Source organism: Tenebrio molitor, unplaced genomic scaffold (assembly GCF_963966145.1).
Source record: "Tenebrio molitor unplaced genomic scaffold, icTenMoli1.1 SCAFFOLD_212, whole genome shotgun sequence".
In the NCBI taxonomy this organism is placed as follows: Eukaryota; Metazoa; Arthropoda; class Insecta; order Coleoptera; family Tenebrionidae; genus Tenebrio; species Tenebrio molitor.
This window is the reverse complement of record NW_027184118.1, coordinates 10,298-28,522: the sequence shown is the minus strand read 5'-3', so window position 1 is coordinate 28,522 and position 18,225 is coordinate 10,298.

The following is an 18,225-nucleotide window of genomic DNA, read 5'->3' as shown; positions in this document are numbered from 1 at the left end:
AGAAAATATCGGAAAACTCGTAGGTGCGGCATCGGTCGGACGATGAAGACCGTCTCCTTTCGGATGATCCTCTCGACGGACTTTCGGCCGTCCCGAAGGGTCCGGACGGCAACGGGACCCGTCGTCGACTCGTCCCGTTTCAACTTCCGCCGAAAACGATCGACCTGAACGTCGGAGAGGCGGTTCGCGGCATCCTGTTGTCGGAATTGCCTCGGTTCGAACACCAGGTCCTTTCTGTGCTTCGACCGTTTCGGAAGCGTTTGGCGACGCGAAGATGTCGTAAAATCGAGAAGGTGGCGCGGTATTCCGGGAAGAGATGGACCAATATTTCGGCGAACGAAATATGGATTCCCGGAATCGACGCGTCTACCCCGCACCGCCGACGTAAACCGTCGGTCCCGAATCGAAACCGTGACGACCCGGATTTAGGGCTGGTGGTTGGAGGGGCGTGTACCTGATTCGAAACCCACCGACGTTCCGAGACGAACTTCGCTATCTCCAGGGAAACTTCGGAAACCGAGTTCGGCCAGCTTGATCACACGGTGGCGATGGTGATCGAGGAAAGAGGACGATGCCATCACGCGGGCAACGATTCCGAGGCCTGCAATTTCTTCGACGGCGGACGCGGTGCGCGTTCAGTCTTCCGTCCGCAGTGGCGACTATTTTATAAAGACTTAGAAAATTTTTTTGTTCAATTCTCGTTCACGAGGTGCTCGAAGTGTACGTGTGTGAGCAAGTGTTTTTTCAATAATTATTATTAACTTTTAACGTTTTAACGTGAAAGATGGCCGACGTCGAAAATCAAACAGCATCATCGGTCACCACCGGTTCCGCTGCCACCCCTCAATCCCACGCGAAGAAAGAGAAAAAAGCGAAAAATCCCAGGGCGAAACCGTCCCATCCTCCGACATCCGAGATGGTAAACAACGCCATCAAGGGACTCAAGGAACGCGGAGGATCGTCTCTTCAGGCCATCAAGAAGTTCGTCGCCGCAAATTACAAAGTCGACGCCGAAAAGGTCGCCCCTTTCATCAAGAAATATCTGAAAGGCGCCGTGGCGTCGGGATCTCTGGTTCAGACGAAAGGTAAGGGCGCGTCGGGTTCGTTCAAGCTCGCCTCGTCCACCTCCGGTGGTGCCAAAGTCGCCTCCGCCTCCGACAAGAGGAAACCCGCTTCGTCCGCCGCATCCAAGACGAAAAAATCATCCGCCAAACGTACCGCCGTCGCGACGACTTCCGACAAGGCTTCCTCGAAGACAGCCAAAAAACAAGCCTCCCCCAAAGCGAAGAAGACTGCTGCCGAAAAGAAGAGCGCCGTCGCTGCCTCCGCCGCCGCAGCGAAAGCCAAGAAATCGGCCGCCTCCTCGGCAGAAAAGAAAACTAGAGCCGCCCCGAAACCCCGATCGCCTTCCAAAGCGAAGAAATCTAACAAGGCTGGTCCGACTAAAAAACCCAAAGCACCCAAACCCAAGACAGCCAAAGCCATTCCTGTCAAGGTGAAAAAGGCCGCTTCGCCGAAGAGGAAAAAGTGAGAAACGTGGATGGATACTCGACTCATGTTCGTTCGGCTGTGCCTCGTTCCGACGTCATCATCGTACTACCGGCAACGGGGCACGCACAAATGGCCCTTTTCAGGGCCACACGATAATCTACGACGAAAAAAAGAAATAAAACTATCCTTACGGCGAAACCAAATAAAATAGATAGCATCAGCTGGCAGGTAGGTGATGACAGGATGCAATAAAATTTTACGAACGACCGCAACCCAACCCGAATCGAGAGGACCGACCGATTATTGACATTTTTATTTTATTCATTTCCGGTTGAAGGGCGATATATTTTTTTTTTTGCCTGTAAAGTTTGAGGTTCTGAAAAGAACCGATTTTTTTGTTATAAAATTCGTGTTTCGTGTTGTTCTTCCGAAACACGATGTGGAAAAATTTAAGCGCGTTCACCCCGAATACGTCTGGCAAGTTGGATGTCCTTTGGCATGATGGTTACACGTTTGGCGTGGATGGCGCACAAATTCGTGTCCTCGAACAGACCGACCAAGTAAGCTTCGCTCGCTTCCTGGAGGGCCATCACGGCGGAGCTTTGGAAGCGCAAATCGGTTTTGAAATCCTGAGCGATCTCCCTCACCAAACGTTGAAAGGGAAGCTTGCGGATGAGCAACTCGGTACTTTTCTGGTAACGACGGATCTCACGCAGAGCCACGGTACCAGGTCTGTAACGGTGGGGCTTCTTGACGCCGCCAGTGGCGGGAGCGCTTTTCCTGGCCGCTTTGGTAGCCAGTTGTTTCCTGGGGGCTTTTCCTCCGGTGGACTTGCGTGCGGTCTGCTTGGTCCTGGCCATTTCGAATGAAACGAATGAAAAACAAAACTGACAATTATTAAAATCGACTCTGACGATCGTTAGACGTGCACGCGTCGAAAGGTAAACGGGTACTAAAAATTCCGCCATATTAAATTGTACTTTTATACGTGAACAAAGTCAACGGCTGACTTCGTCGATTGGTCGATGGTGAACCGTTGAATCTATATAAGGCTCCGTTAGTTGAAATTTTGCGGTAGCCAAGTCCGTTCCGGCAAAGTGCGCCAACTGCGGTGGCGCTCACACTGCCAGCTATCGGGGATGCCCCAGGTTCCCTCGAGGGTACCAGGGGAAAAAATCTCCAAATCACAACCATTCCGGCCCCCAACAAAAGCGCGCCCCAGCCACCACTGCCGCCCCCGCCCCCTCCGCGGCCCCCAAGACCCAACCGGCCCCTGTCAAGCAACCTGCTGCAGGGACCAAAAGCGCGACGAAAAGCTTCGCTGACGCAACGGCGTCCAAGAAGCCCGCGGCCCCAGCGCAAACCCCCCGACCCGCCCCCGCGCAGAAAAATTCCACAGCCGAGAAAATCATCACGGAAGTTCTCATGGCAATCCAGACCTCGACCTCAACCGAGCAGATCCTCGCGAAAGTTCTCGCAATCATCCCAAAAGTGCTGACATAAATAAATGACAGTACAAACCCCAAAAATAAAGTCGCTTCAGACAGCATTTTTTAATGCACGTAGTCTGCGAACCACCCGCAACGAGCTGGAGGTTTTCGCAGACAGTCATGACCTCGACGTCATTTTGGTCAACGAGACCTTCTTGCGCGCCGACGACCCGGACCCCAAAATTCGGGGCTTCACCTTATATCGCACCGACCGCACTAACGGTGCTGGAGGAGGAACAGCCATTTTCGTTCGCCGTACGCTCCCACACTACCCGAATGCGCTTCCCGCTCTCCAGAGCCTGGAAGCCACCGCCGTGACAATCGAGACCGCGAACGGTCCATTGACACTCATTTCATGTTATCACAGGCCGCAAGATCGGCTTCGGGAGAATGACATCACAAACATATTAGATACCGGCGCCTCGGTCATCGCCGCAGGTGACTTCAACTCGAAGCACCTGACCTGGGGCAGCCGTGAAACAAACCGAAACGGCCGAATTCTTTTCGACCTCGCGGACGCGACCGACTTCCTAATTGAGGCTCCTCCAGAGCCAACATATTATGACTCCCGCGGCTACCGCGCCGACATCCTCGACATCGCACTAATCAAAAATGTGCCATTTCAAATCCGATTACACGTTTCATTAGCGTTAAATTCAGACCACATGCCCGTGCTGATGCACATCGGTGATGAGGCAAACGACGCAAACACAAACATCACAATTCGCACCACAAATTGGCCGCGCTTCGCGGAAATTCTCGAAACTGACTTCGGACCGATTCCTCGGATTGAATCGGTCGAAGACCTCGAGAGTGCAGCCGGCGCTCTCGAGGACAAAATCAAATCCGCCATGACAGACTCAACTCGAACTCGGGTCGAGCCGCGACAAAAAGAGATTTTGCCACAATGGATCGTCGATCTAATCCGCGCAAAGAATCGTGCCAGGCGCCTTGCCTTTCGGACTGGCGACGCTCTCGACAGAACAGAGGCAAATCGGCTTGGCAACGAAGTCAAATACGCGCTCATCGATCATCGCTCTGATCGGTGGGAAACCAAACTCGAATCCCTCACGACGGAGGACAACTCGACCTGGAGAATGGCGAAAGCGCTCCGTTCAAATCACAAGCCACTTCCCCCCATTCAGGGCGCAAACGGACTCGTCTTCTCGGACGTGGACAAAGCGGAGGCGTTCGCTGACAGCTTGGAACTGCAATGCAGACCAAACGTCGTCGACGCCGACCCGGTCCACATCGAGGAGATCGAGAACCAAGTTCGTCTCATTCTTTCGAGACATGACGACAATCCCATCACTCCAGCTTCGCCTTCGGAGATCCGAAAAATAATCGGGTCCCTGAAGAAGAAGAAAGCGCCCGGCCCCGACAACATCTCGAACACAGCGTTGAAATTGTTGCCGCCCAAAGTTGTCGTCGCTTTGGCCGCAATTTTCAATGCCAGCCTCCGTCTCTGCCACTTTCCGTCCCGATGGAAAAAAGCGACAGTCATTTTCATCCCAAAGCCCGGGAAGAACTCCAAACTTCCCCAAAGTTACCGTCCCATCAGTCTTCTTTCAAGCATCGGAAAGGTTCTCGAAAAAGTCATCTTGACCCGGCTGGTCAAAGTGACAGACGAGAACTCCACAATTCCTGACGAACAGTTTGGGTTTCGTCCCAAACACTCCACCGTGGATCAACTGATCAACGTCACCGAATTCATTGCGAAAGGATTCGGCCAAAATCAATCAACCGGCGCGATTTTCCTCGATGTGGCCAAAGCCTTTGACACTGTCTGGCACGATGGACTTGTTTACAAGCTCCACGCCGCCGGCGTGCCCCTGGCGATGGTCAGGTTATTGAATTCGTTCCTCAATCGCCGCGTTTTTCATGCAAAAATCGGACAGGTCCTCTCAACCCAACGCGAGATCCAGGCAGGCGTCCCACAGGGCTCGGTGCTTTCACCGACTCTGTACGCAATCTTCACTGCCGACATCCCAAAACCCGACAACACAAAAATCGCACTGTATGCAGACGACACTGCAATTCTAGTGCGGTCTTGGTCACCCGAAATCATTTCGCGAGATCTTCAAGGCGCTGTGGTAAATCTGGAATCATGGTTTCGCACTTGGCGAATCGACGTGAATCCGGAAAAAAGCAGCGCCATTCTTTTTACCAAGCGTCATTTCCGACCGGTCGGCGAAGTCGCTATGTTCAACCGCGTCATCCCCTGGACAACCGTCGTCAAATACCTCGGTGTTAAGTTCGACAATCATCTCACTTTCATTCCCCAAGTCGAGCACGCGAAAACTCGCGCTCTCATCGTTCGTGGACAACTTAATTCGCTGGTTTGTCGGCGAAGCAAGTTGTCCATCAAGAACAAAATCACAATCTACCGACAGATTGTCAGACCCGCCATGACGTACGGCTTCGTGGTGTGGGGAAACGTGTCTAACACGCAACTCCACAAACTGCAAGTCGTGCAGAATAAATTTCTCCGGGCAGCTTTTAATGCGCCCTGGTTCGTCAGGAATTCGCAACTCCATCGGGAGGCAGATCTTCCACTCATCAAGGATTTCCTGCTAGATGTAGCGGAGAAATTCTTTGAGAATGCGGCCCAACACCCAAACCCTCTTGTACGCGACGCCGTCGATTACGACGAACACTTGCCACTCCGCCACAAACGGCCGAAGTGTCTGCTCCTCCGACAGGACTGAAGTGCAACCACCACTCCCTGTCCCCCGCGTTGTTTTGTCTGTTGCTTTTGTTTCAGAACTCCGCAGTAACGCGTAGCCTCTTGCAAACAAATTATAATTGAACTCTCTCGAGTATGTTTCAGATCACACACCAGGGCCATCTCCAGCTCCAAGGACCAGGTAAAAGTGTAATCAAACCGGGTTTATTTTTATAGTCTTGTCTATAATTATTTTCTTGAGCGTTTCCCCCATTCTTCTTCGGCTCCGACGAGGGGTTTTTTCTGCAGTTTTTCCCCTCGTTGTAACGCATAAGCGGGAGCATTCCGACGACGCCTTCTGCAGCCCCCTTTTCTTCTCGCGATTTGTTCTCTCAAACAACCCCCCTACCGTACTCTCGACCTGCTGGGTTCGCAACTGGAGGCCGACCAGCTAGGGGGTACGGTAACTCGATACTTGACAAGTCTGTCACACAGCCCTACCATTTCATGCGTAGGTGCCTGCCAGTCAGATTGGGGAAAGATGAGTCTAGGACTCGAACTCCGTAAAACGTCAGACAAATTATTATTATTATTATTATTATTTTGCGGTATTGTACCAGTCTGAATCTTGCATTGGTGAGAGACGGACGTGTTTTGCGAGTGCTGGTGACCGTCAAGTGTTCGGTGTTAGTGGTGCTGTGCAGCGTTCCTGTGCCGCGACCGGTGTTCAGTCCTCGGTCCGCACGGTTTTACGTATATATGTGCAGTGCTGCGCTCGAGCCCGGTCATTCGATCAAACAATTCGTCGAGAGAACATCTCATTGGCGGAAGTGTCGTTCATCGGCATTTTCGCCAATTTATCCACAACAACGCCGTGCTTTTGCACCGCATCTTACACGAATTTTTTAGGTGCCTAAAATGGCAACAGCGTGTCAAAGCCTTGTCCAGCTTCCGCAGGAGGACCTGCAGAAGCTGCTCGCCGAGGTGACGGCGCTGAGACAAGAGGTCCTCTTTCTCCGCGAGGAGAGGGAAGTGCACCAACAGCGACTCGCACTCTCGGATGCGAGAATCCAAGTCCTCGAGGAGGGACAGAAGGTGACTGATGTCTCCCCTCCGACCTCCCCAGCCCACCCAGTGCAGGCCGAACCTTCCGACTCGGAAATCGAGATGGAGGAGACAGTCGAGCCTGCCGAAGAAGCCCCGTTCACCTTGGTCCAAGGTAAGCATCAGCGAAAGCGCCCCACCCCAGAGTCAGCCCCCATGACACAAGCGGTCAAGTCCGGCCCCAGCGGTGAACCCTCGCAAGCGAGGGCCCCCAAAATGCCCAAATTGCCCACCCCCGAGGTCCCTCAGACCCAGAAAACCCAACCTGCGCCCGTCAAACCGGTGACGCAGCAGAAGCCCCCGGCGGAATCCAAAATCCCGCCGATCATCATCCGCGATGCCTCCAAATGGTCATCGCTTTCGCAAGCGATGATGCAGAAGAAAATCAACTTCTCCAAAGCGAGGTCCTGCGTCGACGGCATCCGGGTCAACCCGGTCACTGTCGACGATTTCCGTTCCATGACTCGCCTCCTCGAGGCGAGGGGGGTGCCCTTTCACACCTTCGCCCTCCCCGAGGAGAAGACACTCCGAGCCGTGCTCCGAACGGTGCCGGTGGAAATCAGCGTCGACGACGTCAAAGCCGACCTGGAGAATCAAGGTCTGGCGCCTAAGCAGGTGACCAGGATGATCTCCACCAGGTCCAAAAAGCCCCTCCCTCTCGTTCTGGTCGAAGTCCCAAAAGACCAAGGAAAAATTTTCCAATTGAAGTCGATCTGTCACCTTCTGATCGCCGTCGAGCGGCCCCACAAAAAGGGGACCACTGCCCAGTGCCACCGCTGCCAGCGGTTCCACCACTCCCAGCGGAACTGCTATGCCCCCGCGAAATGCGTCAAATGTGGCGAATTTCACGACTCCCACCTTTGCAAAAAGGCCAAGTCCGTTCCGGCAAAGTGCGCCAACTGCGGTGGCGCTCACACTGCCAGCTATCGGGGATGCCCCAGGTTCCCTCGAGGGTACCAGGGGAAAAAATCTCCAAATCACAACCATTCCGGCCCCCAACAAAAGCGCGCCCCAGCCACCACTGCCGCCCCCGCCCCCTCCGCGGCCCCCAAGACCCAACCGGCCCCTGTCAAGCAACCTGCTGCAGGGACCAAAAGCGCGACGAAAAGCTTCGCTGACGCAACGGCGTCCAAGAAGCCCGCGGCCCCAGCGCAAACCCCCCGACCCGCCCCCGCGCAGAAAAATTCCACAGCCGAGAAAATCATCACGGAAGTTCTCATGGCAATCCAGACCTCGACCTCAACCGAGCAGATCCTCGCGAAAGTTCTCGCAATCATCCCAAAAGTGCTGACATAAATAAATGACAGTACAAACCCCAAAAATAAAGTCGCTTCAGACAGCATTTTTTAATGCACGTAGTCTGCGAACCACCCGCAACGAGCTGGAGGTTTTCGCAGACAGTCATGACCTCGACGTCATTTTGGTCAACGAGACCTTCTTGCGCGCCGACGACCCGGACCCCAAAATTCGGGGCTTCACCTTATATCGCACCGACCGCACTAACGGTGCTGGAGGAGGAACAGCCATTTTCGTTCGCCGTACGCTCCCACACTACCCGAATGCGCTTCCCGCTCTCCAGAGCCTGGAAGCCACCGCCGTGACAATCGAGACCGCGAACGGTCCATTGACACTCATTTCATGTTATCACAGGCCGCAAGATCGGCTTCGGGAGAATGACATCACAAACATATTAGATACCGGCGCCTCGGTCATCGCCGCAGGTGACTTCAACTCGAAGCACCTGACCTGGGGCAGCCGTGAAACAAACCGAAACGGCCGAATTCTTTTCGACCTCGCGGACGCGACCGACTTCCTAATTGAGGCTCCTCCAGAGCCAACATATTATGACTCCCGCGGCTACCGCGCCGACATCCTCGACATCGCACTAATCAAAAATGTGCCATTTCAAATCCGATTACACGTTTCATTAGCGTTAAATTCAGACCACATGCCCGTGCTGATGCACATCGGTGATGAGGCAAACGACGCAAACACAAACATCACAATTCGCACCACAAATTGGCCGCGCTTCGCGGAAATTCTCGAAACTGACTTCGGACCGATTCCTCGGATTGAATCGGTCGAAGACCTCGAGAGTGCAGCCGGCGCTCTCGAGGACAAAATCAAATCCGCCATGACAGACTCAACTCGAACTCGGGTCGAGCCGCGACAAAAAGAGATTTTGCCACAATGGATCGTCGATCTAATCCGCGCAAAGAATCGTGCCAGGCGCCTTGCCTTTCGGACTGGCGACGCTCTCGACAGAACAGAGGCAAATCGGCTTGGCAACGAAGTCAAATACGCGCTCATCGATCATCGCTCTGATCGGTGGGAAACCAAACTCGAATCCCTCACGACGGAGGACAACTCGACCTGGAGAATGGCGAAAGCGCTCCGTTCAAATCACAAGCCACTTCCCCCCATTCAGGGCGCAAACGGACTCGTCTTCTCGGACGTGGACAAAGCGGAGGCGTTCGCTGACAGCTTGGAACTGCAATGCAGACCAAACGTCGTCGACGCCGACCCGGTCCACATCGAGGAGATCGAGAACCAAGTTCGTCTCATTCTTTCGAGACATGACGACAATCCCATCACTCCAGCTTCGCCTTCGGAGATCCGAAAAATAATCGGGTCCCTGAAGAAGAAGAAAGCGCCCGGCCCCGACAACATCTCGAACACAGCGTTGAAATTGTTGCCGCCCAAAGTTGTCGTCGCTTTGGCCGCAATTTTCAATGCCAGCCTCCGTCTCTGCCACTTTCCGTCCCGATGGAAAAAAGCGACAGTCATTTTCATCCCAAAGCCCGGGAAGAACTCCAAACTTCCCCAAAGTTACCGTCCCATCAGTCTTCTTTCAAGCATCGGAAAGGTTCTCGAAAAAGTCATCTTGACCCGGCTGGTCAAAGTGACAGACGAGAACTCCACAATTCCTGACGAACAGTTTGGGTTTCGTCCCAAACACTCCACCGTGGATCAACTGATCAACGTCACCGAATTCATTGCGAAAGGATTCGGCCAAAATCAATCAACCGGCGCGATTTTCCTCGATGTGGCCAAAGCCTTTGACACTGTCTGGCACGATGGACTTGTTTACAAGCTCCACGCCGCCGGCGTGCCCCTGGCGATGGTCAGGTTATTGAATTCGTTCCTCAATCGCCGCGTTTTTCATGCAAAAATCGGACAGGTCCTCTCAACCCAACGCGAGATCCAGGCAGGCGTCCCACAGGGCTCGGTGCTTTCACCGACTCTGTACGCAATCTTCACTGCCGACATCCCAAAACCCGACAACACAAAAATCGCACTGTATGCAGACGACACTGCAATTCTAGTGCGGTCTTGGTCACCCGAAATCATTTCGCGAGATCTTCAAGGCGCTGTGGTAAATCTGGAATCATGGTTTCGCACTTGGCGAATCGACGTGAATCCGGAAAAAAGCAGCGCCATTCTTTTTACCAAGCGTCATTTCCGACCGGTCGGCGAAGTCGCTATGTTCAACCGCGTCATCCCCTGGACAACCGTCGTCAAATACCTCGGTGTTAAGTTCGACAATCATCTCACTTTCATTCCCCAAGTCGAGCACGCGAAAACTCGCGCTCTCATCGTTCGTGGACAACTTAATTCGCTGGTTTGTCGGCGAAGCAAGTTGTCCATCAAGAACAAAATCACAATCTACCGACAGATTGTCAGACCCGCCATGACGTACGGCTTCGTGGTGTGGGGAAACGTGTCTAACACGCAACTCCACAAACTGCAAGTCGTGCAGAATAAATTTCTCCGGGCAGCTTTTAATGCGCCCTGGTTCGTCAGGAATTCGCAACTCCATCGGGAGGCAGATCTTCCACTCATCAAGGATTTCCTGCTAGATGTAGCGGAGAAATTCTTTGAGAATGCGGCCCAACACCCAAACCCTCTTGTACGCGACGCCGTCGATTACGACGAACACTTGCCACTCCGCCACAAACGGCCGAAGTGTCTGCTCCTCCGACAGGACTGAAGTGCAACCACCACTCCCTGTCCCCCGCGTTGTTTTGTCTGTTGCTTTTGTTTCAGAACTCCGCAGTAACGCGTAGCCTCTTGCAAACAAATTATAATTGAACTCTCTCGAGTATGTTTCAGATCACACACCAGGGCCATCTCCAGCTCCAAGGACCAGGTAAAAGTGTAATCAAACCGGGTTTATTTTTATAGTCTTGTCTATAATTATTTTCTTGAGCGTTTCCCCCATTCTTCTTCGGCTCCGACGAGGGGTTTTTTCTGCAGTTTTTCCCCTCGTTGTAACGCATAAGCGGGAGCATTCCGACGACGCCTTCTGCAGCCCCCTTTTCTTCTCGCGATTTGTTCTCTCAAACAACCCCCCTACCGTACTCTCGACCTGCTGGGTTCGCAACTGGAGGCCGACCAGCTAGGGGGTACGGTAACTCGATACTTGACAAGTCTGTCACACAGCCCTACCATTTCATGCGTAGGTGCCTGCCAGTCAGATTGGGGAAAGATGAGTCTAGGACTCGAACTCCGTAAAACGTCAGACAAATTATTATTATTATTTTGCGGTAGTTGACTTCCTAGGGACGAGGTGTGCAGGTATTTTGTGTCAGTTGAAATAATCTGAAAAGATGACCGGTCGCGGTAAAGGAGGCAAAGGATTGGGAAAAGGAGGAGCGAAGCGTCATCGCAAAGTCCTGCGTGACAACATCCAGGGCATCACGAAACCCGCTATCAGAAGATTGGCTCGTCGTGGCGGCGTGAAACGTATTTCCGGTTTGATCTACGAAGAAACTCGCGGAGTCCTGAAAGTGTTCTTGGAAAATGTCATCCGAGATGCCGTCACCTACACGGAACACGCCAAACGTAAAACCGTGACAGCGATGGACGTCGTCTACGCTTTGAAACGTCAAGGACGCACCCTCTACGGTTTCGGAGGTTAATTTCCTGGCGCTCTTCACCGTTCGAGAAAACCAGAATAAAATACGAAATACAAAATCGGTTCTTTTCAGAACCACAAAATAAAAATAAGAGGAAAAAAAAGAAACATGATGTTCTTTCGAGAAACAACGGACAATTATTACTAACTGACTACCTGATAAATGTACCAAGATCGTAAACACCCCTTGCTTTCCTTTTGGCATTGCAGTCGTAAATGATAATAATACAAAAAGAAAAGATGCATCGGTCATTTTACGAAAAAAAAAAGCTATAGTGGCCCTGAGAAGGGCCGATATTTTGAGTTTTCGCCACGGAGATGGATCGATCGTTCGTTTAAGGTTTCTTCTCGGTTTTTTTGGGTAAAAGTACGGCCTGAATGTTGGGTAAGACACCGCCTTGGGCGATCGTAACTCCGGACAGGAGTTTGTTCAATTCCTCGTCGTTTCTGATGGCCAGCTGCAGATGACGCGGTATAATACGTGTCTTCTTGTTGTCACGGGCAGCGTTTCCTGCCAATTCTAGAACTTCGGCGGCTAAGTACTCCATGACGGCGGCCAAATAGACGGGAGCTCCTGCACCGACGCGTTCCGCGTAATTTCCTTTTCTGAGAAGACGATGTATCCTACCCACCGGAAACTGGAGACCGGCACGGCTCGAACGGGATTTCGCTTTTCCCTTCACTTTACCTCCTTTACCGCGACCTGACATTTTAAGTTCGTTCGTTAGACACCACGAGAAGTAATAAAACTGACGGACGGGACTCGTCGATTGTAAAAGCTGGTAGCTGTGCTTCGAATTTATAGCCTCCGTGATAGGAGAATAGGACGTGACGATTGGTGGGAGCCCGTTTTCAGGTGGGGTTCTGGTGAACACACTACCTATCAGAAAGGTGGTGGTGCAAAGTTAACGCACGCACACGAGTCAGAGCAGTTCGCGAGTTTGTTGAATCGAATTGAATTGAAAAATGCCGCCGAAGACAAGTGGTAAGGCAGCCAAGAAGGCCGGGAAAGCTCAGAAGAACATTTCCAAGAGCGACAAAAAAAAGAAGCGCAGGAGGAAGGAGAGCTATGCCATCTACATCTACAAGGTGTTGAAACAAGTCCATCCCGACACCGGTATCTCTAGTAAGGCTATGAGCATAATGAACAGTTTCGTGAACGACATCTTCGAACGTATCGCCGCTGAAGCTTCCCGTCTGGCACACTACAACAAACGTTCGACGATCACCAGCAGAGAAATTCAAACTGCCGTGCGTCTGTTGTTGCCCGGTGAGTTGGCCAAGCACGCCGTCTCCGAAGGTACCAAAGCCGTCACCAAGTACACCAGTTCGAAATAGATGTTTTTCGTTTTCGACACATTTATAAACGGTTCTTTTCAGAACCACAAAAACTCTCGAACAAAAAAGAAAAAGACGTGAAACAGCGATTTTTAATTAACTTTTATTATGTCATTATTATTATTATTAGGTTTCATGCATTATCGGTATTTTGCACCCATGCCTATCCAACTTGTAGTTATGTGGTTATTGTATTCGAAATAATTTAGTTGATTGAGGTTATGTTATGAATAAATTTCTATTTTGCCAGAATACAACTCTTCGGAAGAAGAAATCAAATAAACAATCGTACATCTGCTGAACAACCTAGTTGATGGTTGATGGATTTGCATTACCCAGCATATAGCCTAAATGTTCATCTTTAGTGAAATTAAAATTACTTAGCTTTTTTAAGAAAGAAAAAATTAGAACGAATTCTCATCGAAAAAACCGCGATTCCTACAAATGATACAGATGGTTTTGTAGTCGCGTATGTTATTGAATACAATGAGCCGACATTTTTCCGACTCTTTGTTTCATCGAAAACGTTGTTGACATTAGCAAGGAACGTTAAGGATTCCCTGAAACAGACAATTTCACTGTTTTGGAATAGCAGTATGTGCAAATGAGAGGACAGAAGACTTTGAAAAAAGGAGTGAACAAAACTGTACTTTAGTACAGAATGTTATGTTTATTTTAATTTCAATTGTTCCTGTTTTAATGAGATTTTTTATGTTCCTAAATCATTTTCTATTTTTTTTTTCATTAGAGAAGAGTTATTGTCGAGTTATTATCTCTACCTAGCATAAAAATTAAAATACTTTGCAACATTACGTTATTATACATTGCATATCTGACATAAAATACTTGCAAAAATTACTTAGCTAATTAATATTACGCATGACAACTCACATTATTTACTTTGCAAAACATTATAGAATACATAACAGATAATTGTGACCCTGTGTATTGTTCATTGGAATTAAAATAAAAAAAACGTGATTTCGTCAATCGCCGTTATTTGCGACTTCAGGCAACTGTCGCTAAGAGCTATTTTTGTTTCTCCGTTCAATTTCCCGATAAAATCGTCGACTTAGTTATTAACTAAGTTCTTCAGTTAGGTGGTATCAACAATACCACAATAGCCATGTTGCCGGAGTTTTTTGATAAAAGACTTGCTAGTTGGAATACAGAAAATATTTACCAAACACCTATTCACGATAATAAACCGGGGCACTATTGTGGGTTTTCGGTTGGTTTTATATTATATTAGGTACTCACCCTTCGTAACGTGTCTCCACGAAAAAACGTCACTTTCACACTAACCACCTTTCGTTTTAACTCTCGCGACGATAACTGAAATGTTGACGCGCGCCGGACAGATTCACGGACATACAACCACCCACCCACCCCGCGCCCCGGTTTCCGTCTGGACTGGTTCTGTCGTCCGAGTGAGTGCCAAAAATTAGCGTTCGTCTATTAAATGATTGTCGGATGATGATTATTGACGGACACTTTTATCGCACCCGATCACACTTTAGTTACTACCTACGTTTAGTATCGACGACGCATCGTTTCGATTATTGAAATTCGAATTGAATTTTTTTTTTTTCTAGTTTTCGACGTAGATTCGCGTGACACAAATATTATGAGCCTTTTTGGATCGATTTCGTGTGCATCACGCCATTTCTACGGGCGAACGTGAATGTGTGATGTTGACGTGATGGAAGCAACGTTTAGGCAATCCGCATTACGTATTACTATCAATTATATTTTAAACGAATGAAAACTTCAATTCAGAAGTGTGATAATCCCGATCCATTCAAGTTTTGTTAATTTTAGATTAAAAATGCGTGAGTATTGTACTATTGCTAACGATGCCAAAACATCGCATATTCAATGTAAAAAGAACAAGAGCAACGGGCCATTAAGTTAATTTAAAAATAACTCGTACCGGATAAGTCGAATACGTATCCAGGGAAAATTTATTAATTTTAAAATTGACCGGCGGAAACAGGTTCTCGCCTCCCACCACTTTTGTGTAGCGGCCGCCAAATCAATTTTGTTTTTATATAATTGATTCAAAAAATTGAAATTCACGCATAGTTATCTGTGCCTGAAGTGGGTCATTTTCATTGCATTGTTAGTAAGATCGAAACCATAGAAACCATACAAAACGCATACGACTATTTCTGTTTTTCATTTCACGCACTGTTTTTTATTAGTTACCTAGCAACATGGTCACTGCATTGAAACTTCAGAGTTCCTTCAAAAATTTGAATTTTTAATTTCAATTTTTTGAATCAATGATTTAATATAAAAATAACTATTGTGGAAAACAGCAAAAAATAAAATAATACCACTAATTGGCGGCTGGTCAGGATAGACCTAACGTTCGAAATTTAGAAAAATATTTTTTTTATTTTAATACTGTTACTTTTCTAATGAAGTGCGAAATAAGTTGTGCCCCATAGCTATCTTTTTTATTTTTCACTACGACAATTACAAAGTGTTGATATTCACAACTTTTCGTGAGCACTTCGATAGAAATGAACAAGAACGCAGGAAAATTCCACACCGAATATTAATATTCTGTCTTGGCCCATGTTTACTTTTATCTACCGCAAAACAAAATGTTCGGATTTGTCAGGGGTATTCTGATTTAAAAAAAGAAGAACATTTGACGAATATTTTAAGTCTCAAACGTTTGGAAAATAATGCAACAACAATTCATAGACTACAAAAAAGCCTATGATTCAGTACCACATTCATGGTTAATTAAAATTCTTAAAATTTATAAAATTAATATTAAATTAAATCACCTTCTTTATATGGATGACATAAAACTTAACAATAACTGAAAATCAATCAATATGTCGTGGTCATTACGAAAATTTAGAATATATAACTAAAGAAGGAGAAATCATTAAAAATTTAAATAAAGGAGAATTTTATAAATATTTAGGTATTAATCAATCAAATCAAATTAAATCTATTCTTTTGGTGTTATAAAATGGTCCAAAACTAATTTAAAGAATATAAATATTCAAACTAGAGTTCTCTTTACAAAATTTTGTAAACATCACCCCAAATCTGCTGTTGAAAGATTTAATTTACCACGCGAAAATGGTGGTAGGGGTTTTTCAAATCTAGAAATTCTACAACACAATCAAATTGCTTCACTAAAAAATTATTTTCTCAATAGAGCTCGTGATATGACACTATAGCAAATATAAAACAAAAGTCTTTACATGGGAGATATTTTAAAGAGCTGAGGGTTTTATATTTGCAATACAAGATCTTGCACCGTTTTGGCTCACAGCGAATATAAAAAACGTCATGATATATTCGCAAAAATTATACACATGAATTTAGCAGTTAAATTCAATTTATTAAAGGATACACAACCACATTACATTTATAAACCAGAAAGTTGTTTAGAAAATGACAATTACAAATTATATTTTGATCGCACAGTTTTAACTGACATTCACATTCAGCATAACAGACCAGACATTATTATTTTAAATAAACAACAAAAGCAAGCATATCTTTTAGATATAGCTGTTCCAAATTCACACAATATAACACAGACATATAATACAAAAATTAATAAATATATTATTATAATTTCAGCAACAGGAATAGTACCGCAATCTCTTTTTAAAAATTTAAAAATTTTGGACTTAGAGAACACATAAAACACAAAAAAGTCAAAATGTGGAGGCGAGACGCCGGTAATTATGTTGATAAGCACTGCACTACTGCCGCCGGGTGGAGGTGGGATACGAAAAGAAGATGCTCTCACTGCTCTCACTCACAATAAGTTCGGAAAAACCGAATTTTATTATCGTATTTAATTGACGTCACAGTTACTTTGGCGAAACAGGAGCTCGCTTTTCGAAGGCATGATGAAAAAGACAGACGAATCAATTTGATATATAAAACCTAACAGGAACGGCTGGTCCATGAGGTCATTTGGGTAATGACCCCCTAAAAAATAAAGGTTTTACCCAACACCAGCCGCGACTGCAATGTACACAAGACTATGACTGCTACATATTATGTTATTTCAACCAAATCAGAAGTACAATAATTTTGAAAAGTAAGTGCAATGTATACTTCTAAATCTATCTAAATTTATTAATATGTAATTTTTTTCAAAACTATCGATCTTTCTTTGAAACATTTTCAATTCACAATTCACTGTTGGAAGCGCTGTACTTTTTAGTATAAATACGTATACGAAAAATTAAAATAATAGTTGAATTAACACATCGTTAAATGTTACGAGGAACATAGTTTTTTGGATTACACAGCAAAATCTTGGAATTTCAGTCCGATATTACTCCATTGAGTCTTTGGACTCACAAATAAATACCTCGAAAAGCCGACAAACATCTGTCTAGAACTTTTCTAGTAACCAGAGGGTATCGTAAACGACCCGTGTTTAGACCTCTTTCGTGAAAGTGACCGACCGCCGGCGCCGCTCGATTTCGTCATAAATCTCAGCCGTACCCCCCACGATAATTGACAAGTCTGTCATACAGCCCTACCATTTAAAACCTTTATTCTCTTCGTTTTAAAAATAGTTTCGCATGGTTTTTCTCTCTTCTCGTTTTACAATGGTCCAGTGACTAATAAATGAGTGTTGTGTTATGAGTTTGTTCGAGCTCAAAAAAACGTGGTTCGAAATTGTTTAACGTTTAACGAATGGTAAGTTATTCTAGTTTTTATGTTGGTCTTAACGTGTTAGGGGCCAAGAATACAACATTGTCTGTCCATTATAACATAGAACTGATATGTTGAATTCAGATCTCTAATTATTTAAAAACCAAAAAAATAAAGCAGCAGTCAAAGTGGCATGTACGCGTAACCTAATATATATTTTTTTTACATTAAAAGATCGCCGTCTTCCTCGTCGCACTTACGACATTTGCATATGTTATCTTTGTTAAACTCACGGAAGGAATATAATGAACCGGTCACCCGTCCAAGTGCTGACCGCTGCCCGCGTGGCTTACCTTCGGTGATCGAACGACAACCTTTACCGTTTGACGAGTTTTTATTCTGCAATTGTTTACAATTAATCGACAAAAAAAATTGTTTTCTTAATTATCTAGTACTTAAAGCTATGAATCTACATTATACGGGTCTGTGCATGTTTCCGAATACCTGCACGAAAAACAAATCGGTTCGGTGGTTGCTATGGATTTCAAAAAAAAACAAAAAGTGTTGGG